The sequence below is a fragment of the Hippoglossus stenolepis genome, chromosome 7 (assembly GCF_022539355.2).
Source record: "Hippoglossus stenolepis isolate QCI-W04-F060 chromosome 7, HSTE1.2, whole genome shotgun sequence".
NCBI classification, from domain to species: Eukaryota; Metazoa; Chordata; class Actinopteri; order Pleuronectiformes; family Pleuronectidae; genus Hippoglossus; species Hippoglossus stenolepis.
In genome coordinates, this window is record NC_061489.1 from 20,453,146 (window position 1) to 20,479,386 (window position 26,241).

The window sequence follows — 26,241 nt, forward strand, 5'->3', positions numbered from 1 at the left end:
GGAACCAATTGGACCAATCTACCTAATTGTTTGTAAAGTATTTAAAATTGGCTCTATTCACCTTGAGTGGATATGTCATTAACATACAACATTCATGCATTAGCATGAGCAATGACAAATACAACATGTCCTTTATCACAACATATCAGTCGCAGGGGGAAACTTTCTGCACAGGGCAAATATTTTTACTTCACATATACTTTTCAGTACATATTATCTGATTAAAAAAACTTCTTGTATAGGACTTTGAGTGCAGGGGCTTCTATGTGGAATGGATTATTTTTTTACATTTAAATTCATAGGTACTTTTATTGAAGTAAAGGATTTGAATACTTTTTCCAAGATGTGACAACAACTTTCCTCTCCAAGCCGACCTGAATTAGACGAGGGAGGAAAAAGTGGGACTACAAACGTCTGGGTTTTGTGAGCTGTTTATCCAAACTTCTCATTCTTCATTTTCCTCCTGCGGTACCCCGGCTTGGGATTTGCGAGGCTTTGCTTGTCTGCCTCCTAATCTGCAACAACCAAAATAGCTCAAACCCCATTCTCCGTACCCTCTCACCACTTCAGAAAGTACATCTTGTTAAGAGACGACGGCGACAACCTGCCCCTCATCACAAAAACATATTGATTTAATCATCCGAAAGCAAAGAAGAAGAGCCATTTAATACCACTTCATTTTTTTGTGTGTAATTTTACTTTGCTCTCTAATGTATTCTGCTCCACGGCGTATTGTTACTGTTCTAGTGGCTAAGCTCTCTCAGAGATGCTGGGGCATGAACAAAGCCAATGATATCTAGTGAATTCTCATTACAAGGGGATTATTTTATGTGCCAGCATACATTCCACTCACACATCATTAAGTGTTTTGGACCATTTGCAGCCAATTACACCATTGCTAATGCTTTCTTTGCGCTCACCCCCAGGCTCATGATGATATTTGACTACTGTTTTGACTACTCAGCATGAATTCATCTTCCTCGGTTTGTGTGCCCTGGGTTTGACTACCTGGCAATCGATTTTTTTTTTTTTTCGTAGCCGTTTCTTCTTTATGCAAGAACACCTATTACAGCTCTCTCAGTCACATGCGCTCCAGCAAGAAGGGAGAAACTGGAAACTGGTACAGTGTAAATACTGATCTGAGGAGATCTATTAATACTTAATCAGCCATTAATATTCCCGAATGAGCCATAATCCCAGTAAACGTGTCTCCCCCAGCTGGAAAGATGTATCGTTGCCTGGTTCACAGCAGGTTGCTTCAATTAGACACCTACTGCACAGCTCTCACACAGCACAACAGCAGCCCGGAGTCGTATGAGCAGGTTGGGGTTATTTTTTCGTGCAATTTGCAGTTAGTCCACCCAAGGCGTTTCACATAAGAGAAACTTCAACTTCCCTTAAGTACAGGAAGCAGCCCACTAACACGATTTAAATTTCTGGTTTGAGTCGTTTACTTCCTGGGATAGTTGGAAAACTTGGAAAACTTTGTCAACTACAAATTTGAGGCATGAGCACATGAGCCTGTTTAAGCTTTGTCATGCTTGAGTTTAGCTGCTCACACACACTTGTGGTCTGATTTAATAGAGAAAGAGACTTTAGCTCACCTGGACCTCCAGGGTTCCCGGATTCTAACACTGTTTCAGGCTTACTGTCCAATCAATAAAGGTGAAATGGCTCAAAACATTTCTTAAAAGAGAGTGACCTCAGATACATCATAATCATTTACATCAAACCAAAACCACAATCTTCCCATAATTTCAATCAGGACTGTAGATGTGAACCCTGCTCTCAGCTGTGACAGCAGTCATCCTCCCCCCATCACCGCCATGTGAAGCTGCTGCCATTAATAAATATTTGTCATTCAAGATATATATACTTTACTTTTGCACGTTATCCAGCCTGTGATTACATTTAACACATTGGCTGTCGCAGGTAAATCGTAGGTAAATAGTGTGTTGTCTTGTGACGTTGCCGCACATCCAGCAGCGGAGTGATCTGAAAAGCTGCAAATCATGTTTCTACATTTAAATTTTGTAATAATTAGAGAATGTGCTAATCAATGAACTATAGACGGGTAAATTTGGTCTCATTGGACAGAGCTGGACGAGTTGTTGTCCCTTGTTTGCAGCCTTTGTGCGAAGCTAAGCTAACCTTCTAATGGCTGTAGCCTCCTATTTAGAGACATCTACTGTATATACACTACCGTTCAAAAGTTTGGGGTCACTTAGAAATTTCCTTATTTTTCAAAGAAAAACACTGTTTTTTTCAATGAAGATAACATTAAATTAATCAGAAATACACTCTATACATTGTTAATGTGGTAAATGACTATTCTAGGTGGAAACGTCTGGTTTTTAATGAAATATCTACATAGGTGTATAGAGGCCCATTTCCAGCAACTATCACTCCAGTGTTCTAATGGTACATTGTGTTTGCTAATCGCCTTAGAAGACTAATGGATGATTAGAAAACCCTTGAAAACCCTTGTGCAATTATGTTAGCACAGCTGAAAACTGTTTTGCTGGTGAGAGAAGCTATAAAACTGGCCTTCCTTTGAGCTAGTTGAGTATCTGGAGCATCACATTTGTGGGTTCGATTATACTTTCAAAATGGCCAGAAAAGAGAACTTTCATGTGAAAATCGCCAGTCTATTCTTGTTCTTAGAAATGAAGGCTATTCCATGCGAGAAATTGCGAAGAAACTGAAAATTTCCTACAACGGTGTGTACTACTCCCTTCAGAGAACAGCACAAACGGGCTCTATCTAACCAGAGTAGAAAGAGAAGTAGAGGGCCCGGTGCACAACTCAGCAAGAAGACAAGTATATTAGAGTCTCTAGTTTGAGAAATAGACGCCTCACAGGTCCTCAACTGGCAGCTTCTTTAAATGGTACCCGCAAAACGCCAGTGTCAACGTCTACAGTGAAGAGGCGACTCCGGGATGCTGGCCTTCTAGGCAGAGTGGCAAAGAAAAGCCATATCTGAGACTGGCCAATAAAAAGAAAAGATTGATATGGGCAAAAGAACACAGACATTGGACAGAGGAAGATTGGAACAAAGTGTTATGGACAGATGAATCAAAGTTTGAGGTGTTTGGATCACACAGAAGAACATTTGTGAGGCAGAACAGGTGAAAAGATGCTGGAAGAGTGCCTGACGCCATCTGTCAAGCATGGTGGAGGTAATGTGATGGTCTGGGGCTGCTTTGGTGCTGGTAAAGTGGGAGATTTGTACAAGGTAAAAGGGATTTTAAATAAGGAAGGCTATCACTCCATTCTGCAACGCCATGCCATACCCTGTGGACAGCGCTGATTGGAGCCAATTTCCTCCTACAACAGGACAATGACCCAAAGCACACCTCCAAATTATGCAAGAACTATTTAGGAAGAAGCAGGCAGCTGGTATGCTGTCTGTAATGGAGTGGCCAGCGCAGTCACCAGATCTCAACCCCATTGAGCTGTTGTGGGAGCAGCTTGACCGTATGGTACGCAAGAAGTGCCCATCAAGCCAATCCAACTTGTGGAGGTGCTTCAGGAAGCATGGGGTGAAATTTCTACAGATTACCTCAACAAATTAACAGCTAGAATGCCAAAGGTCTGCAATGCTGTAATTGCTGCAAATGGAGCATTCTTTAATGAAAGCTAAGTTTGAAGAACAAAATTAATATTTCAAATAAAAATCATTATTTCTAACCTTGTCAATGTCTTGACTATATTTTCTATTCATTTTGCAACTCATTTGATAAATAAAAGTGTGAGTTTTCATGGAAAACACGAAATTGTCTGGGTGACCCCAAACTTTTAGACGGTAGTGTATCTTTTAAAATAAACTTCATATAAAACTAATTTTGTCCAAACCTGAGCAGAGTTTTAACAATGTAAACCACATAGTAGGTCACATTTTACACAAAGGACCCAAATATCCAACCTCCATGCACCATTTCTTATTCTGTAGGTGATGCATTGTTTACCAGGGGATGGGTTAGGGTTAGGGTCAAAACTGTTCTGAAAATAAAAACTCTTGGCAAATTTAATATTTAATGCTTTTAAATCTGAGGTGCATTATGGGAAAACATGATACATAGGATACACAAATATTTATTACATAAAACAGGGCAAAACCTGTGAACTACTATTGCCATTTACATCGTGAAGAGTCAAGGAATTATTGACCGGTCACTTCAGGGGCCAACCACATTTCATATTCTGGATCTGCACATAGATGTATTATATATAGAAAGATTGTTCTCATACGAACATGTTTCCTTCAGAATTGAAAGTGAAAAAAAAATCTGTTGACACAAGCTCTTGGGGTTTTTAGGGCTAATGATGGACATCGTCCTTCCGAGTATTTGTTGAAAAGGATTTTTCTGCCAGCTACATGGCATTGCTGGTAAAACATCTCAAGAAAAAAAAACATGAAAACAGATTACTCCCACAATGCAAGTCGCTTTTGACCAGAGAAAACATGTCGCTCCTCGTCAACAGTGTATGTGAGAACATTCAATATCAGCCCTCCTGCAGGCGTCCAATCTCGTCCCGAGCTGCTGCCTGTGCTCCCTCCGCCCGTCTGCTTAGCTTTTCTCATTAGATTTCCCACTCTTATGCATTCCCAAGTATTTTTTGAAGTGCATAGTGTGTGGAGTGATGCAACGCGCTCAAGTGTTGAGCCGGCACAAATCTCATCTTGTCCGGGCTGATTCATGTATGGAAAGTTTTGGTATCCTAGCAACAGCCAGTAAACGCCGGCTTTGATTGGGGTATTGGCCGTGGACGTCGCGCATTAAGAGTCAACAGGGCCACTTCTCCGTAAACTGATGGGAAAGTGTTAGCGAGAAATCAGAGGTTGTTTTAATCACATCTGCTGGTGATAAACCGGAGAAATAATGTCTTTTCTTCCTAAGTGTGTGTGATTCCCCCCCCACTCTCTCTCTCTCTCTCTCTCTCTCTCTCTCTCTCTCTCTCCAAGTGGCGGATTTTTAAATGAACGTGGACAAAATGGACCCAATCATGTGTTTGAGCAGGGTTGTGATTGCTGAATTAAACCATCCGACTGTCTTCTGCACCTGGGGGTCACATTCGGGGACAGGTTTCGCCGGTTGTCCCTGCATGCGATCGTAGCCTGATTGCCGTTGTTATGTGTGTGAGAATGATTTCACAGCAAATACGTGTCCTCTGTTGTGGATTTATCGCTCTCTCCAGGCTGCTACGCTTGTGACACAGAACTCCGAAAAAAACCCAGCAGGCTCCATCAGCCTGGAATGCTGAGGGTGCTGTATTCATCTTTTACCACTTTAGTTTCCATCTGTGTCGTGTTTACACATATGACACTTAATATATGATGAGGCAATAACTTTTTACAGGCAAAAGCCATAAAGAAGCAGGAGCAAGCAACACGACAGGAGTGGTGCGCCTCAGAGAGAGAAAGCAAGCACGCTTCTATTCTTCAGTCAACACGGCTCTGGGTTGTCTGCAGTTTTCTACCTTGAAGCTGCACAAGGATTTTTTTAATATTAAATCAAACTCAGCTCGAGTCCTGAGTGTTTTTTCAAGTGTCCCATGACGTCTAAATGAAACTCTCAAGGCTCACTGCGTTTGTCCAAATGGTGTTAGATATGGATGAGAAGTAACCCGCTAATTCAAGCTCACTCCTAAAAAGCAGGAACCATATTTACAAAAAAAAAGTTTGATGCCAATTAAATGTTTTCCACCTCCCGTCCCTGCAGGATTCTCTGGGAACGCGCCATCACGGACCAGCTGGGTTGGTAAACATGTGCTTTGTGGATTTCACACTAAACTGAATTTCAGCTCTTACAACGTTGCTTCGTTGGAGCAGCCGGTGTGCGACATCGCCCAGTGAGTTTTTATTTTTCTGCTCATAATGAACGTTTCCAATGTTGAAAATATTGAAATATTGAACACTGGGTTTTGATTATATTTGATCTCAACTTGTAATTTTCACTTGTCAGAACATATAATTTAGTTCATCTCAAGCCACTATTTGCTGAGTGCTTCCGCAGATCCACACTGATTGGCTCATACGAGACCTCACCCGCAGCTACAGAAATAACATCTCCATATTTCAAAGAGGGCCCATAATGCATCACTATATAATTATATCCCCAGGTTCGTGCTTTGAAAATATATTTCCTGGGTGAAGTGTCTTGTGTCATGAACTGAAATCGGGAAAAAACAAGGTAAAACAAATCACTTCAAATGAAGTGACTGTGATGCTGATTACACACATGACGTAATTATTTAATCATCTGACTCTATGTGATCTTATGATGAAATTTCCCATTTGATTAGATTTGATATCTGAAAAATAAAAAAAGCAAAAGCGAAAATGTAGAATAATATTTAAAATGTTTCTTCAATTGAATGTTTTGTTTCTACCCTGTCACACATCTCGGTTTGTTAAAAGCACCAAAACACAGATAAAGGTGGTTGATACAGTCTTTGTGTCTGAGTGGAGAAGCCAGGTACTGCTTATTGACTTATATTCATGGTTTTGTTTGACCAAAATAAAATCATCATATTATCATCTTGAATTGTTATTCTTTACAAACAAAACAGTTTTTTGAGCTTATGACATTTTGACAGTTTGTTGTTTAGTTTTTTTTGCCAAATGACCCTAATGTACACGTTACAAACACAAAGCAGCAAATGAAAGATGACACAGGTCATGCAGTTTCCATTTATTTTTCTAATGTGCTTTTGAAATATACTTAAACATTTATTTGTCTTTAATCTCATTCATTTTGTTATTGTGTCATTATATTTAACTTCATGCATTTTGCTATTGTGCCTACCGAAGTCATTATGCTTATTATATAGACTGTTGTCAGCACCTCCTGTGTGTTGCTCTGTGTAGCTCACTCTCCTGCTTCCATCAGGGAATCTTCCTGCTTTCGCTGTTTTTTAACCTATGCAAGTGTTATTTTACAGAAATGACAGCTCAAAATATACAGAGTGTACATATGGATCAAGAGTTTTAACTATCAGTTCATCACTTCGTGAAGGTTCAGAGAATTTCAAAAGTTTTCAAAGAAAAACCCCTTCAGGAATGCATTGTAATACAACATTTAGTAAAGATCTTCACATCTGAATCAGTACAAAACAAAAAAACACAAGACTATTTAAAGACCAAAGGCAGTTTGTTATTCTCTAATTCTATCAAAGAGAATTATTCAGGACTATAGCATGAAAACTCACACTTCTCTCTTGATTAAAGCTTTTCAGATTTTCCACCCTCGGTGGATTGAAGAAGACTTTGCTCTACAGATCTGACACTTTGGAAGAACATCAGCTGTTCCACTCAGTTCTTTGAAACCACAGAGCTTTAATTTGCCACCCTGGACGAAAATAATTTTCAAATGACCAACCGCATCATTAGTATCACTTGTAATTGGGCTTATTGTATAATTGGGTAATTACACAGAATATCAGGACAGATAAACATTTTCTCTTTGCATTTGTTATGCACGAGGTAATTATATAATTGGAGATCAAACAAGGTCGAACACTATTAGGGACTCATTTGTTCGGATCATTTGTTGGATAAAAGTAATTATATAGCTATATAGAATAATCTAACATCTGAACATATACACAAAACAACAAAATCAGTAATTCAATGATGGAACTGTATTGCTTTGCTCTTCAATATCCTGCAGAGGGATAAAACGGCTGCTTATAATGGGCTTGACCTAAAGGTGTATCTGCTACCATGTTAGTTTGCAAAAAATAAAATATGTTTTCCTTATTAACATATACATACACGTACATCTGTGCAATAACCATAAATTAAATCTCTAGTTAAATTTAACTGCAGCCTATCGAGCTGGGAAGGCTATAAAAAGACTGCATCGGAGGTACTTTGTGTCATGCAAGATGCAAATGACACAGACAGATACAGCGATATTGTAAAATTAGCAATAAGAAAAACCCTGTTGCATAAAAGTCCCAGAACATTGAATTTCAAATTCAGCCGGGCCCTTAAGCAGTGTGACAAATTCTGGATAATATGCTGATGCTAAGCATGGGAATATAAGAATCTGAGAGCAGAGAGCATTTCAAGATGGAACTTCCCAAAGGCCCTGGAAGATGAGTCTTTGATGAGGACACCAAAGAGGAGAGCTGCTCGCGCTCAGACAAAAACATGACACATCCTTTCGACGCAGCCGTGGCATTTATCTGCAAGTGGGCTCGTGATGAGGCGACTCCGACCTACAGCCACCTTCAGCTCCATGAGCGAACAAACAACCTCTGCAATAGCAAATAATTGTCACTGAAAAATCAACCCCGGGGAGATTCGCTATGGAGGGAGGTGCTGCAATTGAACAATTCCTCTTACAAATCACTTTGAGAAATGTGTTGGTTCCTGACAGACAGGACAAATCAGATTATGGCTTGCTGTATCATGCTCTCTATTGGATAACTCTGTAGAACAAAAGATATTGGTAAACTCATTTTCTGGAGCTCTGCTTGTTTTACAGCACTGCACACACACAGTGCACAAACATTTTCATCTTCTATAGCACAATAACGTGCCCTTTGCTCAGCTCAAGTTGCATCTATATGGTATATAAGTAATAAGCAACAGCAAACTAATTTAGACACAAATATTCCCCCAACTACATTGTAAAGAACTACGAGGAACATCTTTTAATAAAGGCGTCTGGGAAATATTCTTTCTGAATTTATCTGTAAATCCTTCACTGACAATATATTTGATTTGTTTTCAGCTTCTTTCTTTCCTAAAATATCAATACAGAACAAGTGAAGCATAATAGAAGTTTGTTATGTTTTCAAACACAAAGCCCTCGGGATCCCTGTGGTGTTTTTGTATGGACTGAAACTGGTGTCAAAAAGATTTTGAGCTTGTAAAGTGGAGAACACGATTAAATGTCTGTAGTTGAAAATAAACCATTGTATATATAAATACATTTGTAACAGGAAAATAAATCTCTTTGTAAGCTGTGTTAATACAATCTGTGAACAGCGATATCAGTAGTGAGATCACACACAGACACGGTGAGAAGTACATGTCTGAACATCTGTGTACGGAAAGCTGTGAATTAGTGTGTAACTCAACGCTTTAAGTTCCCGCTCTCTGCAGGATGCTCAAGTTTTAAGCCTGTTTTTACCCGTGTCTGTGTCCAATCAGAGAGCAGGTGGTTCTATGACCTTCGTCTCTGTCACACGTCCTGAAGGGTGGAGTCGATTTTCAAGATGGACGATGGAGCGGGCTCTTCCATTATCCAGATGGGTTAAGTTGGATTTGATGAGGTTGTAGTTTTAACAGTGTGTGTGTGTGTGTGTGTGTGTGTGTGTGTGTGTGTGTGTGTGTGTGTGTGTGTGTGTGTGTGTGTCGGAGCAAGCACATTTGCAGAAATACTATATAAAAATGTATTATATATTAATGTCTTTGAGCCTTGTGTCACTATAGAGCAGCAACTTTCAACTGTACGCTTTGTACTTGATTGAGCATTAGACATTAAGGCAACATTATGTCACTCTAACATAGAAAATATAATGTTGTTATAACCCACAGGGCATCATTCGATCTTTGATTCCTGAATTGATCTCCTCCTTTATCTAAACTCTAAATGGTTGGACTCAGGTTGGAGGATGTGGTGACTTCCACGTTGTTGTAGTGTTCAAACCTGTCGTGTCAGCAGCCTCTGCTCAATCACTCTGATTGATTCTGCGTGTGTGTGCTTCTGTGACCTTGCACTGCCCCATGAGACCTGCAGCCATGTCACTGTCACCTGATCGGCCTTTTTCATTGACAATGAGATTCATGGACATACAATACACTGTGTTTTCAAGAGCCTGACGTGTGTTGGTTCATTAGTGTGGGATTTAAGGGTGAAGGCATTTACACGTCTCAAACTGAAAACTGAAAAGTCATTAATATATGATTGTGAATTCATCCTATGCTTAATTTTTTCAGTCTTTCATTTTTACACATATGGGCAAATTAGAGTCATATGTCTTTGTTCTGTGGGAGGAAGCTCCAGCACTCAGACGTGTCCAGTCACTGGGAGAAGGTGGAAACTCCACATAGTACAGACCCTGGCCAGCTGGCAGGTTTGAACCCAGAACCTTCTTATTGTGGGATGACAGGGCAAACCACTTAACCACTGTGCCTGAATTCCTTCCAAAGCTGTCCCAAAAATCCCTATCACTGTAAGACTGAATAAAGAATCTAATCTTACAAGCATTTCCTCTGGATTTCAGATAAATCCCTTTTTCATTTATTTAGCCCAGTGTTGATATCCTGGTACAACATCTCTGTGAAATGGAGGACTAGTCAATTCAACAGCATGAGAACTTTATTATTTGATTTTCTATTCAAAAAAAGTAGACTGAATACAAATGTGATACAACAGAGGTCTTAACCTGAACACGTTGCACTGTTTGCATGACGTCTTAAATGCACAAATGAAGCTGCTGCATTATTCTGTAGCTGAAGTTCAGTTTGTGCTGTAGACAGAGAAAGTGAAGAGAGAATCAGCAAAGCAGAATGTTTTCCACCGTGCAGCTCCTCAGAGAAATCAATGCACTTAGATGTGATGGAGAGGCTTTTAGTGATACAGAAAGCATGCACAGCACAGTTGTTTGTGCACTACCCAAACTTGGTGTATTAGCAGAGGTGATGAATCTAACTCCTAAAACACATTGGAAATAATATGTCTAGACACACAAATGGTGAAGGAACTCGTGACTTAAACACTGCAATCAGGCTGAAAATGGGCATTAATTAAGCCTGTGGCACTGGATTTAAAGGAAAAGCGTTGACATTTTGGGTAGTAAACTTGTTAAGCTTTCTTGCCGAGAGCTGGATGAGAAGATTGTTACCACCCTTATGTCTGTGTGATGAATATGACTTCACTCAGCCGCTGGTCATCTTGGCTCAGCACTAAGACTGGAAGCAGAAGGAAACAGGTCGTCTGGCTCAGGTAACACAATTGACCTATTGACCTTTAAAGCTCAGTAATTATTACATCATGTTTGTTTAACCCATACAAACCACACATTTAAATTTGCTCACTAGGTTTTTTGCATAATAACTCAAGAGACATAACCTATTGATGTTCAAGTGATCTTGTTTATGAATATGTGAACAAATGTATTTCATATGTCAATGTATATCTATTCCCTCAAGGTCTTTGTTGACCTGAACCTAATGTAATAATATGGGCTGTGCACCGACTGCACCATCAGAGGGGCTTTGGAGCCACATGTTTACTGAACATAACAAGAAGTGAATCTGAGGCAGTTCCGACACCTGCTTACTGTGACCCTGGGGCTTCTCCCTTTGGACGTGTGTGAACCACAAACTAATGGGAGGACACCAGCCAGGCCCGGAGACGGGGGGGCAGACCAGTACATGCTGCCGAGGTTACATCTCCATTTGGGGTCACCCTGGGAGAGGTGGAGGGCAGCCGGCGGTGCAGAGAAGACCTGAACTGCTGCACCTGTAAACCTGACAGGGATAATAAGTGGCCCTGAAAGTTGATTGATGGATGCTGGATTGTTTGGTTGATTTTCCTCGGCTGTGTGTTCTGTTCCTTGCTTTCTGTTTCAAATGAGTGCGTGTTTAATGTAAAATAGAAATACTGTGCACAGATTTGAGTCAAAATTACACTTAAAATAAATCTTTTCTGCCACTTAATTACATGAAAAGATCAAAACGTTTCAAAGTGTTGCTGCTCCTTTGCAGCCTCCCTAGTCCGTCACTGGCACTCATTGGTTCCCCTTGAGGATATATTTAAATATAGGTCATGAAAACTTAGCGTTATTTGTCAAAGGCTGATTAATTTCCAGAAACAGCCAAGCACTATGGATTTTAGCAAACATTACTCAAAGTGAAGCAAATAGTCTATTTATTGTGGACTATATTTAAAATACACGCTACGTCAGCAGGACATTGTATGTAGGATAGACCCAAAATAAACTACAGAGTGTGTGTTCATTGTAGTAGAGGAATTTATGTGTTAGGTACTACTACATAACCCATTGTTTTTATGAAAAATTGTAGAGCGTCAACACTCTATTCTTCCAAAAAGCACACTTTTAAATTCATGATTATATTACTGGTGTAGGATCACACAGAAAGCAGCATTATAATAGTTTAGGTAATTTTTATTATCATTAAGTATATGTGATATTCCTAATATAATGTTTCGTAATAACACAATGCACTAACGGTGCATTGTGTTATTTCTGGAGGAGAATGTTTTGTGTGTGGCCATGTCTCCGTCAGTGTTATTGACATAGATTATTTTCATAGACCCTATTTCTATATTTGCTGCCCGCTGTTTCATTTTTCCTCCAGGTTTATACCAGGCTGGGTTCAGAGATTTGTCAAAGCTGACCTCAGAAGAGCAACACTTCCACCGCCCGAGGCTGTATACACAAAACCCGGCCCTGCAGACAGCATCTGAACAGCACAAGACATTAGTCCCATTTATTACCCATCTTGGCCAAAATTGTTTTTGTCCTTCACAGTGAGGGTTTGGCAGCATTTCCAATTACCAAAGGCACTGTGTTGACCCTCAAGGGCATTGGCAAGATGAGAAAAGATGTAGATGTGAGAAAGCTCCATTCTATTCAATCAATATGCTTTTTATAGGCCGTGCTTGTCTGTCAGGGGGAACAGCAGTATCTCCACCCTCAGCAAAACATCACCGACGCAGGCTGAATCATGACATGATATCTGTGGATCACAGCACAGGCACTTGTTTCATTTCAGAAATACGTTTTTCAGATCTGTAGCACCGGTTTCCATTTTTGTAACTTCAAATCCCTGTTTGATTTCCAACCTCGACCCATTTCAGTTTGAAAGTGTGATATATTGGTCTGTGACAGCTACTCAGCCCTATTAATGTACCACAGTGTACTGACAGAGGACGGAATCTGGTGTAGGAGATACGAGCACCTCACTCTAATTGGTATCCCAGTGGTTATTATGGATGCCTTTTGATTGGATGATGGAGCGTTGACTGACTAATTGCCTGGAAGGTAAAGCTTTGAACCTGGCGAGTCAGACAAACAGCCCAAGTGAATACACGTTAAACGCTTTTGTGCCACGATGACAGGAAAAGATTTGTGGCAGCAGGAATATGAAACTATTAAAGAATTCCACTGAGTTTCAACTGACAACACTGTCTCCACACCATTGTTGCCTGTGACAGAAAAAAGGTTTTAGCACAAGAAAAAAAAGGTAGATTGGTAAGTTGGTAAATTGGTAAGTTGGTATATAGTTAGGTAGGGTTGTTGCTTGGTAGGTAGGTAGGTAGGATGCTTTGTTTCTATGCAGATAGGTAGATAAGTAGGACGCTTTGTTTCTAGGTAGGTAGGTAGGTAGGTAGGTAGGTAGGTAGGTAGGTAGGTAGGTAGGTGGGAGGAGTAAGTAGGTAGATAGGTAGGACGCTTTGTTTCTAGGTAAGTAGGTAGGTAGGTAGGGAGGTGAAGTAGGTAGGTAGGTAGGTAGGTAGGTAGGTAGAAAGGTTTGTTGGTAGGTAGGTTGGTGGGATCGTTGATTGATTGGTTGGTAAGTTTCTTGCTTGGTAGGAAGGAAGGTAGGTAGTTATGTAGGTAGGGCAGTTTGTCTTTTGGTTGGTTGTAGATAGGCAGGTTTGTAGCTTGGTAGGTTGGTAGCTAGGTAGGTTGGTTGGTTGGTAGGAGAAAAACTGGAGAAAAAAACCTGCATATTACTGCCTGGAGAAAAGTGCAATGTTTCATAAAGCGTTAACATGTCTGCATTAGCTCCTGCAGACACCCTTAGCTGTGCATAACAGGTCACAAATTACCATAGATAAGCGACAGAGGGAACCTAATATCCATCAAAGCCAATAAATAACACCTCAAACGACTCCTTTAATAGTGGTTTAAATAAGATGTATGGTGAATTACTGCATCCATTACTGATGCTTTATGAGTTCAGACGAGGTCTTCAAGATATTTTCAGTTTAAGACCCATTACATGTAAATTGAGACCACATTGAGTCTGTTTGTCATAACCAGGCCCATACATTTTCTGGTGCAAAAACTGGGATAATTTACAAAAAGCTATAAAAATGAAGCAAAGGCTACATCATCAACTTCAGATATGTTGATGTAGAATAACATGTTTAACATGTAGTCGTCTCTTAAGGCAACACCTTCATCATTATCGCTTTCGTGTTTTGCCTCTACATCACCTGGCTAATCTTTCGTTGTGCTGCAGCCCAGTACAACCCTTTTTCAGTGATTTTGAGTCAGCTGTGTGTTCACTGTGGAAACGTGCCAAATGAGGGATTCTCGAAGATGTCAGCACGCCTACAAAATTTGCTTGATTTTAATGTTTGCTGCTGGATGAGGCTGCTGTTCCGCGACACACTGTTCCAAGTGAAATGGAGGAGCAACTCACAGCTGGGAAAGATTAGAACAAACTGCAGATGGTGGTGGGACAATTCCAAGATAGATGTCTGTCAGCGCAGGACTTGTGTTACTGAATAATGATGAAAGTACACTGATGTTAACGCTAACGCTAACAAAAGCAGCAGGCTCGTGTGCAGACTCTCTGCACCTGCGTTGTCTGGACTTTGCAGCCTGTGTTCTTTTCTACCTGATCTGATGACTTGCTTGATTTTGCCTCTTAAAAGGTTTCTAATACCAAATACCATTTGGATTTGTAGGTTAGCAGGGTTGCAACAGTGGTTACAGAAAGCTGGCTCCCTTTTAACTCCTTTCAATCACCATGGTAACCAATAATCTCCAGAGCAGGTTCATCTCAGGTAATCTTGTGCAATTACGAGAACGGGTAATTAACATTCTGAAAAGATTGAGTCATCTTTCTTACAGAATGACATTTACAATACAGTGACGAGTAAAAACAAGTGGACAGCGACACATTTACATATCAAACTGAAATATAAGAAATGTTTTTCAGCATAAACACAAATGTGATACCATGTGTTTCTGGTTTGCAACTACAACAACAAAAGTGAGGTTACTTTATGACTACAGTTAAGCAAACTAGCATATGTGTTGCATGTTTTTTATTTCTGTTTACTAATTGTGCATTCACAGCAAATTCTTCGTGTGATGAGATTACATTCAAAGTCAAGCAAAGACACATTTTACTTCACTTCCTGAAAGCCAATTAGTGTTGACAATTAAATCACCGGTGACGGTGAAATTCCCAAAAAACACAAATGATCCTGTGGCCAAACCTGCAGGAGTAAAGTGATGGGGAATTAAACACATATGATAGTTGCAAAATGTGCAAGGGACAATGAGTCTATGAGAGCCACAAATGACTCAAAAATGTTTTCACTGTCACTGACGAGCTCCGCCTTTTTGGACCTAAATTGTTGAGATTTGGAAAGACTTCACGTCGCCTGCTCTGGAGGACTCCAGACTTTTGGAGGGTTATCAATGCAGTATAATGTTTACGACAAATCTCAGGCCAGATAAAAGGCAGCCTAAAAATAAAACATGATAACATGAAAAAGAATGTAAAAATAATTAACAGCAGCCAGCAAAGGACACGACACATATATCGGTAAATATAACACTGCAAAACCAAATTTGATAAGTGAAAAGATAAGGTGTCGATCCTCTGCTCTCTGCTGCTGTCATCAGACACACACTAGTAGCACCATGCATCTCCATTCCAAAATACGACACAGTAGACACATCTGATTCTACTAATCTTACATCTAGCTCTGCCAACATTTCCTCCTTTAGTGCAAGGTTCTCGACTGTAAACGCTGCAGGCGGCCACATGCCATAGTCGTCCCATCAGAGCTGAATGGCCACTGATTTAAGATGAAGTCTGAGAAGAGGTGTGAAGTAAATGAATTTCATACACCAGTAAGCCTGAAAACTCAGCTCTGACTGAGCAGTCATTGTGATTGAGGTTGACATGTGGGTAACTGTGCTATGCTAATCCCGCACAGCAAAAAATCTAAAGGCGTATCGCAGTGTCATGCACACCCGTACATGAATTCACCGAGCAGGGACGTTCATGAGTTGAGACATTGTGCTTTTGTTTCTTTCTTTGCCCATTAGCCGTGGTCGGCCTGAACGCGGTGAGCTGCTTAACTCAGATACTCCTCAGCATAACCCTGGAACTCGCAGGCCTCACTCTCATAAACACCATATTTTTCACACAGACAGCTGGTCAATGTTGGCGCTGATTGTATTTTTTCTGCTGGAATTGAGCTATCAGGGGCGCTGGTGATGAAGCGAGAGCTGTTTGATATAAACTAGTGAAAGTGACAAGGAGATTATTGCTGGTTCTTACCTTGGTCAATCTTGCCGGTCATAAATAATGTGAAGGGCATCCTTTCAGCGCCGGGGCTAATGGGAGTTAGATGTCTGCCACGCAGGAGAGGATCCGCCACAACCTTTACACATGATCACCGCGTCACTGTTGGTGCAGTGAAGTGAATGTTACAGAGCTGATACTGGTATTATTTTGTCTTTTGTAAGACCTGTAGATTTCTTGGGCTGTGCAGGTGAGTGTGCACTGATGCTCATCCACCCACCACTGGTTCATCATCTGGTTTTCTTGACAAATTTTTAATCGTTTAACCCTAAGCCTAACCCTCACTAAATCATCGCTAAAAAGTGTTTTAAATTGTTTTAGACCAATGCAGATGTCAACCTGTTAAAATATAATTATGACTAGACCTCTCACGAAGTTTAGTGTTCCTGATGTGATATCAACAGCTGAAGTGTAAACAGAGTAACTGTCAGCGAGAGATATATAAGTTATATGAAATCTTAAAAAGAGATATATGATTTGAGTTTTTTTCTTTCCTCTATTGTGTTAAATTGGTATTTTTTTTGTATGTGAAATGTCTGCAAAGTTGAAAAGCCCAAAGTCTGTGATCAGAGGAGCTCCTACACCAAACAGAAAACACTGCTCCTGAAACGCCTCATCAGGAATCTGGCCGATACTTCGGGGGAATTTTGTTCTCCTGTGACGTCATTAAGCCACAGATTTGGATAACTCATGCCTAGCAGCTTGTCTGGCACGCCCTCTGACGAAGATGGGTAAAGTGAGAGCAGATGCTGATATTTCCTACCAGTGCCTGAAGCTGTTGACCAATCAGAGTAGACAGACAATAAATTCGAGGGGGGTCCTTAAAGAGATAGTAGTGTTTCAGACAGAGGCTGAAAAGAGGAGCTGCAGCAATGGACAGCATGAGGAAAGTAATGTATCATCTGTACATCAGAGCATGTATCTCAAATTAAAATTATGCATCTGAATATGAGCATCATTTCTCTTTTGATAACGACCCAGGAATGAGCGATTCTAATAATACTAGCAGCTACAGCTATGTTGTTCCAGGTGAACTCTTTGTCATAAATGAGTGGAGTGAATATCTAATACTATATACATTTGGACCAATTCATTAAAAATGCCTGGCATCAAAGCAGCAATAATTACAGTATGTGTAGCAGACAGTGGTGATGTTCAATGCAAAACTCCAGAGTTTATTTAGCAGAAAAACAGCAGAGCAGCAGCAGGCAAGAGGTCAGGCCCCGGCTGGCTTCAGCCATGACCTCCAGCCGACAGAGTCAAAAGCTCTGATAGAGGATGTTCCTGACTGAGGAGTAAATAATCTGCTACAACACTATATTTCAAATCAGGTATTGGTGACGTGCAGCATAATCCGTCTTTAGTCGTCTGGCATCTATTAGTAATGACCTCCGAATATCAGTGTTAAATTATGCAGAACTCATGTTAGCAAATGTGTTTGTCGGGAGTCCTCATTTGTTCATGTTTGACACACTGTCAAAGACGACCAGGACATAAAGATGATCCTCCTTGTATCAAGAGACAGAGTTAGGGCTCATCATCCAGCGAGGCATCTGAATTCCATATTGCTCCAATCCTCATTTCATTCAACGTGACGCAGATAAGCAAGGGCTCAGAGGGGGCTTGTGGAAGGTAAGAGAATGACAATAAGGCCTTTGAAAGTGCAGCCAGCCATCTGGATTAACGTGGAGCAGGATACGACCTGTCTCCCTCCCTCTGCGGTGCAGGGACGTTGAGGCGACAGCTGAGCGATTGACACATCAGCGACTGTCATCTGCCTCTCATCTGCTGGGAAAAAGAGGAACATGTGTGGCTGTCGTGACCAACAAAGCGTGCTCAGTGTTCACCTCTGTCTGTGTACACACTGTGGCACCTGACTCAAGCTGGGAGCACATTAGACACAGCTGACTGTCCCGAAGGCCCGTGGCCCAGCATGCCAACAAGCCCCCTGCAGAGGAGGAGACACACAAGATGGGATCACTGGAATGAGAATAGATCAAGGTCTGGGTTGCGTATGCATGCACGGGGTTCATCAGGCTGACAGGCTCCTTACTGATGCCTCAGTAACTGTGAAGCTGGTGGCAGATTCTCTGATCTAGATTTTTTGTAATTTGGGCGAGAATGGGCGAAGGTAAATTCAACCTGTGGCCAAGAGGAGCTGAGGATCAGTCCTTTAACGTCATTGTGCTGCATGTTATGTTGTTAAGTTAGTTAAATCCTTGCCTTGCATTTTAACTGTTGTGTTTATGTTTTTCTATAAATATTTCAAGATATGGACAGGAGGAGCTAAGGATCAAGCCATTCATCCAACCATCCACCCATCTACTGCTGAAGCTAATCCCAGCTAACATCAGGCGAGAGGTGGAGTCTCCAATTAACCCTAATCTACATGTCTTTGAAAAGTCGAACCAGGAACCAAGACATTTCTCCACCGTGCCACCTCAAACCTCACTGTTAGATCCATACCTTACATCTGAACTCTAGACTTATTTGTATTTCAGAAAGATACCATGCAGATACCACCCTCCACCTATAGGCCCATGTATCCCAATGCAACAAGTGGAGAAATCCAAAGCTTGACAGTTCCTATATGTCTTATTCAGTGCAGACATTTTGACTTGTCTCTTTAGGAAAGGCCCATGTGTTCCTGATAACATTAACAATGGCTCTGTTCTATTGAGTAGTCACAGTAATTAGTTTCATTATTTACATCACAGCTTCTTCTGCTGTGACAAGTCGAACTGTATTCTGTGAAATAGGCCTGTTAATTGTGCCTCTGCTTGTAAGGATTTCTAATCTAAGTAAATAGTCAGTTGTGTTATGGCTTTATTTGACTCCCTTCACAACATATCTCTGTGTTTTATCTGACGTTTAGTGCAGCGCCCTCCAGGTCTGTCTGTTCCCCACTCCCTATCTGCAGTAAAGAAGGAGGACCTCTCCTTTCACGGGCTCAGGGGAGATGGAGATGCTTCTGGGCTGTACTATCAAACCCTTTAACACCTGCATCAATTCTCTGCACTGCAGGAGGTGTCAAGTCCTGCGTTTAACCTGCTGCTGTTTGGCGCAGCAATGGGTTAAAAGCAGCACAAACTCTGGACTGACGGCAGCATAGTGTTTCTTCAATTTCTCATAACAATGTAAGACTTAATAATACAACAGGCCCAGGCTTCTAGATACTACCTACCTATCAGGGCTATTCCCGACAAGAAGCCAGGTATATGTGCCAGTCAGAATATTGAATATTGAGGGAACTGCCTGGATTTGCATATTTGTAGGATCATCCAAAGAAATCCCTCCGCTCCATCCACAGAGATGTTGCCAATATGATATGCCAAATAAAGGGGAAAATGAATATGAGCCGCACCCTCTTATTAATCCATTGAAAGCATTCTCCCCCTACAGTGATTTGTAGTACACTGTTGTTCTTATAATAAATAGCACAACATTTTTCACCGGGCTGTGGCACTGAGTGCTACACTCCTCCCTTTGGCTGTAATTAGCGGCTGGTTGAGAGAGTGGAACATTGTTACTTTGGGGCCATGTTCTTCTGTTGTTGAGTTCAGGGAGGAGAATTCACAGCCGCCTGCATCATCATTGAGTGTTGCCTCTACGCTCCAGAGTGCTGGGATTAAGGTATCATCTCTAACTCATGGTCAAGGCTGCAGTGCTGCTCAGTGAGGACACAGCTGTCCGGTACTGATGAGTGGCGTGTGTGCTGAAAGGATCTGGGTGATTGATGGTCACCGTGCTGGTCTTTGTTTTGAAACAGGATCGTGACGTGTGCTGGGAGGAAATGGATCCTTCTAATCTTCTGTCTGTTTTTGTGGGAAATGTAAGTGTGTGTGTGTGTGTGTGTGTGTGTGTGTGTGTGTATGTGTGATATTTATTTTGCTCAATACTATCCAAGAGGAAACGTGTCATTATTTAGCAGCCAGCAGTGGAGTCCGAAATTTCCCGTAATAATTTAAATGTATCTGTGAACAAGATGGAGCATATCTGACGTCTGTCTAATAATGCAGCATTGCAACGATTGAACAGAGCTCGTTTGGTTTGTGAACTGCTGTTTGGAAGCTTTGGCATTTTGTCCAGCGCCATCTTGGTCTTTTGAAACTATATCTGGAGGAGCATGGGGGGGTCTGACTGAGAGCAAGACCCTGCATGTGCACCTGCGACCTGCACCCACAGGATAGCCATGCCTCAACGCATGTGTGCTTTCTCGTCTATCTTAGTCTCTGTAGGACCATGAATTACAAAATTAACTTCAGGCTGAGACAAGAGATGTGAGTCATTTTTCAAATTCAATCATACCTTTTTGGTTTTTATTATATAAAATATTATTATATACAATTATTTACCCAATTGTGGTTTGGAGGAGGGAAGGGGGGGTGAAGAAGGGAGCGGAGGGGAGTTGGGATGAGGGGATGGGAGACAGGATTGAGGGAGTGGAAGGATGGGAGCGGTGAAGGGGTTAACAGGGTGAAGGAGGTTGTGAGGTTGAAAAACCAAATGTCTTTCTCTTTTCCTTCTTCGCCTCCTTCTCTCTTAACTTTTTCTCTGTCTTCTTCTGTTCCTTCTTCTCTTTCAGCTCCTTCTTCAGTCTCTTTTCATCCCTTTCTTTCTGTCCTTGTCGCTGTCTGATATGAACATTAGTTCATCTTTTTCCCAGGTGACATCCTCAACCTTCATCTAGTACCACATCAACTCCTCTTACATCTTCTGCATGTCAACCTGCTGCTCTTTCGGGCGAGACTGTATATACTCTGACTCTTCTCTCTGCACCGCCTTGACATTCTTCATTCACTCTCCAATTATGCAATCTTCGCCTGCATCCATTTCTTGTTATCATTCCAACTGCTCTCCCTGCTGTTCATCGGGGCCTTAAGAGCAAGGTTCCTGCATGCCAGCTCCATCTTCTCAAACTCTGAGTCTCAGCTGTTGACTAATCGAGTCTTTGTTGCAGTTGTTCCTTCGCAGGCTGTGAGCGCACAGAGTAGTTTCTCTTCCTCAGTCAGTTAAGTATGATTGTAAGTGTCTTTGACCCTCTGATCTTTGCAACAATGTTGCTGTTGCCTGGCAACATGAATGACTCCCAGATCATTTGATTTAATCCCTTCATATCTTTTTTTAAATTATATTTAACTATATTTTAATATTAAAGCATATAATATACCATATTTAATTCAAAATAATATTTATAATACAGTATAATAAAATGTATAATAAAGTATGATATATATGTTTGGATCAACATGTCACATAATCAAATAAAAGCAATGTCTCTTCAAAATGCTCATAATATCTTAATTTTTCTTATAGTAAAAACGGTGTCTAGGAAGAGTAAAAGTGATATAATCTGAAACACAGGAGGCTCGAAACATGTGGACCCTCCCAATCAGTCACTGCCTCTTCAGATGATGTAGTTTTGATCGCTTGTTACATCCAATAAAATTGCCAAATAAGAATCTGATGAATTCCTTTGCCAGTCTCTCCTTCTTTCTCTGGTCTGAAGAACAGAACTGTGCTTGAAAATATTAAACTGTTTAAGCCATTTATATGTTTTCTCTTGCTCCATCTGTTTCCTCCTTTTCTTCTCTTTTTTTCCACATCTGCATCAGCTCAGAGGCAGAAAGAGAATTTTTAGTCATTGAAATTCTAACTTGGATTTTACCTTGGCTTAAACTAATTATGCTCCAACATCCTAGAAGCAGCTAATAACTGCCAAATTTATTTTCCAAATTAAAATATCTGTCATCACTGTTTCACTCCTCCCATCAGCCTATCTCCTCATACAGTACGTCCACATTTTACCAAGCCAGCAAAGATGAGGAAGCGCGTCATCGCTCGTCTAGTGGGCAGCTCGGTGCGTCTGAAGTGCACGGCCAGAAGAAGATGGCGGAAAAGACGGGAAGAAGAAGAAGTGGACACTGAGTTCGAAGAACCTGGCCCCAGAGCACAGCGGGAAATACACCTGCCATGTCTCCAACGGAGCAGCAGAGATCAACTCCACCTACAAAGTGGAAGTCATACGCGAGTCAACCGTGATTTATACGCATCACTTATGGGGTCAGTCCATTAAATAACCATCTCTGTGTATTTCAGAGAGAAGAACTCACAAATATAAAAGTTGATGGCAAGTAACCATAACTACCCATATGGCCCATGCTTTATTTCTTTATGTTGGCACAGTGCTGAACTAATACATCCATCACTTGAACTACGCTGCCCCCCAAGGATTCCCGGGGGTACTGCTCTGTTTTGTCTTCATCTGCTGCACAAATAGGGACTAAATGAACACAGAGAACGAACAGAAGGCTCTGACATTTTTCGTATGAGCACAACCTAGTTTTAATTCTCTAAACATAGTAGATGTATTGTTGGTGGCAGAGTCTGCTGTTCCTGCAGCGGCTTCACAAGTGATTCATAGAAATTGACATTGTTGTGCATCGTTCGGATGACAGGGGCAGGCTTCTGTGCACATTAACATGTCATATAATAATGTAATGTGGAAGAGTGGAACAGATTTACCACTTTAAAGCATAACACCCTTTGCGTTTGTTTTCTTAACATATTGAGCAATACATTATGTGCTCACTGCTCATTGTAGAAAACTGCTTCATAGACATTTATGTAAAATGCCGATTACGATGTCACAGCTTATTGCCGCAGTTAAATTGTTTGCCTCGCCACCATGGTTGTGTGCAGAGACATCCTCTCAGATGGTGCTGCTGCCAACCTCCCAGGATGTCATCAAGCACACGAGTCGGTGCGATTGCCTCTCAGGAGAGTGTAACCGGAACGTATTTTCTCTGCGATTCAGCTGAAACTCTGGCAGCACCATCTCCCCTCATTTCCCCCGAGCCGGTGAACCACACCGTGAACGACGGCAGCCATGCCAAACTGTGTCCTTAAACTTCACATTACCTTTCATCCCATCCATAAAAAACATTTTTTAAAATATATTTATTTATTTATTCCATCTTCCCAGTGTTAATAGATTTTATGCAAACCGTATTCCTGTTGCAATTTGCATTTCATCACCTCACAGATTGGGTCCTTTTTCTTAATTCCCTCTCATATTGCCTTCCTGTCCTTGCGCGCTGTTATTAGCTGCAAATGTTGGGTGCTCCATCTCCCTCAATGACCTGTGCTCATTACACTGAACCCACATCAATAAGCTAATATTTCAACCTGTGCCCTGATGGATGCCGACATATGTACTAATCACCTTTGTCCTGATGTGGAAACTATTGAAAATCTGTAATGAATTCATTAACTTAATTGTATACAGAGTCCAATTTATCCATCCTTGAGTACGATCAATTATCATTCAAATCATTTTTTCCCCTGTTAAAGTCAATTAAATAATTTATGTGTATTGCTTCACTATGGTTTTTAATATTTCATTTAAAATCCAATAGAAAAAAAATAGGTTTATTGTGTTCAGCAGGACCTTGACCTGACCTCGTACTCTCCTGTCTGTGAAGTTCCAGAACGTGCTTTTAAAATGCTTAAAAACTATGATTGAAATATGCCTGTTTTCACACCTGCTCTTCGCTTTGTATTAAAGCTGGACACATACACACACACACACACACACACACGCACACACACACACACACACAGACACACACACAGAGGGATGTGAAGAATGTGTGAATTGAGTTTTCTCACCTTGGATCAAGTACCTTCAGATTCAATGTATCAGAATCTGTTCTGGACGGCTTCCAGCGACGTGGCTGTATTCACACCCTGCTCAGTCTCTGCTGTTTACTCCAGATGAGTAAAGGCTCTGATGTTGTCCTTCATACAGCTGTCGACATGTGTATATGCTGTGTATGTGTTTGTTATAACCGCGGCGGGTGTACATCAGTGAAATATTGATGATCCTGGCAGAGTGCAGCATGGATCCAAGTAGGACATGAGTCATCTGAACGCTCCGTCTTCAACATCAGACGGCATCAGGTGATCGAGGCAAATGAATTCCATTATTTTTGCGGATGTGTCTTTTGGTTTCTCGCTGTCCTTGCTGCAGGGCTGCTGTTGTTGCAGTGTTGCACCCAAAGCTGAGTGAGTGGTGATTGAGCTGCTAAATGATCTCTCTCTCTCTCTCTCTCTCTCTCTCTCTCTCTCTCTCTCTCTCTCTCTGCCTTAGAGCTAACGCGCTTTAAAAACTCACTCATGTTCCCTCACTTGACTAACCTTCAAAAGTGATGAGGTTCACGGTGCTGAAATGTTTTGGCTGCTTTCCTCCACGAGGGATTTTCTTGGAACACACTTGTAAATTGCGGATTTATTGTTATTTGCAGACACTTGGTAGAAATGCAAAACGGGTGATGCCCTGATGCTATTTTTGCTGCGGAGTTCAGACACTGTTCTCGCATGTTTAGAAACGTCTGATTGGCTCAACTGATTATCCGATTGGATCAGAGCACCCGTAGTTAAAATCAATACGGGTGCTCTGATGAAATGTAAATTATATAACACTGCAATCCTGATAATTAACAATTATTTAGTATACTGACAAGACCATATATTCCTGGAAATGTACACACACATTTAACGGTTATTCCAGGATTTCTTTTGTACTCAGCTCCTGCAAAAATACAGAAAGGGAGAAATACGGCAAGTTAAGGAGGCACAATTCTTTCCAAACACATCATTGTAACGTTAAAACCCACATAAAGCAGCTAGGGAAGGTGTGAGTCAGCAATTAGCGTGATCAGGGTGTGTTTGATGGCTTTGTTGTTGTTGTTGTGGGACTGTTCCTGAAGGCCCCCCTGCTGCCCGCCCATCCACTCATCTCTCGTCCTGACTCACTGCAGCTACCACCGGGTTGAAGGGGGCCTCTCTGTAATGAGCGAGACGCAGGAAGAGGCTGCACAAGTGCACGGTGGGTTGTCATTATTGCCTCAACAGCTCGGGTCGACCTGCTGTGATCATTTGGAAGTCAATCCCACGAGCCGCCAGCAGGGCCGAAGCTGCTCCTCTGGGGTTGGTCAATACGGCTCGTCTCTCTCAGCAAACCAATTTAGCCTTGACGAGCATTGAGCGTGCTCTGTTGTCAGATATCCACAACCAGCGAATTGAAAGTGACATCTAGTCCTATATGAAATGATTGATCGCACAAAATCAATTAATTAACACAGAGAATGGAAGTCATTTAAAAAACACATTTTAACATGCATAGAGTGGCTTTCTTATATATTATAGGGATATTAATTAAAAAAGTGACAAAATATGCTTTGAGTGACACTCACTATTTTATCATATTTCCAGTGGAGATGTTTACAATTGTAATTTGTCAAGGTGAAATAAATTGGTTAGGTATTAGTGGGGTTTTAATTATTTCAAGATAGTCAGTTGATTTTTCAGTTTATTTCACCAAAATTTAGTCCGACCAGAAGAGGTGATCTGGGTCCGGATCAAACTGAAACATAGTTTGGTTTGTTTACGGTGTGAAAACCAATTGCAACAAGTTAAGACGACATTAAACAATAGAAGAAGAAACAGAAACGACTCAGAGGATTGCCGGCAGTCTTCACCTCAAACGATTTCACATTTTAACAACGAGAATGTAAATTTAACTTTAACTGGTAGTAAAACCATCATGATATAACAGTGGCAGCGAAATTAGCAAAACGTAAGGGTTCATTCGAAATGACTCTCTCCCTCATTAACATTGTGTACAACCAAGTGCAACATGACGTATTTCCCAAAATGTTAATTATCCCTTTAATAAGAAAACTGTGAGGTTCACAAAAGTACCTTGTTGCAAAACGTTGGTCCAGGTTGACTTCACCTTGAGTGAATCTTTCAAAGCAGCCGATCAGCAGCAGCCTCCTGCTTTTCAAAGAGAAGACAGAAAAGAGGAGATCTGGGGAATTGGATGTTCTGTCTTTTTGAATGTCATTGGGGAA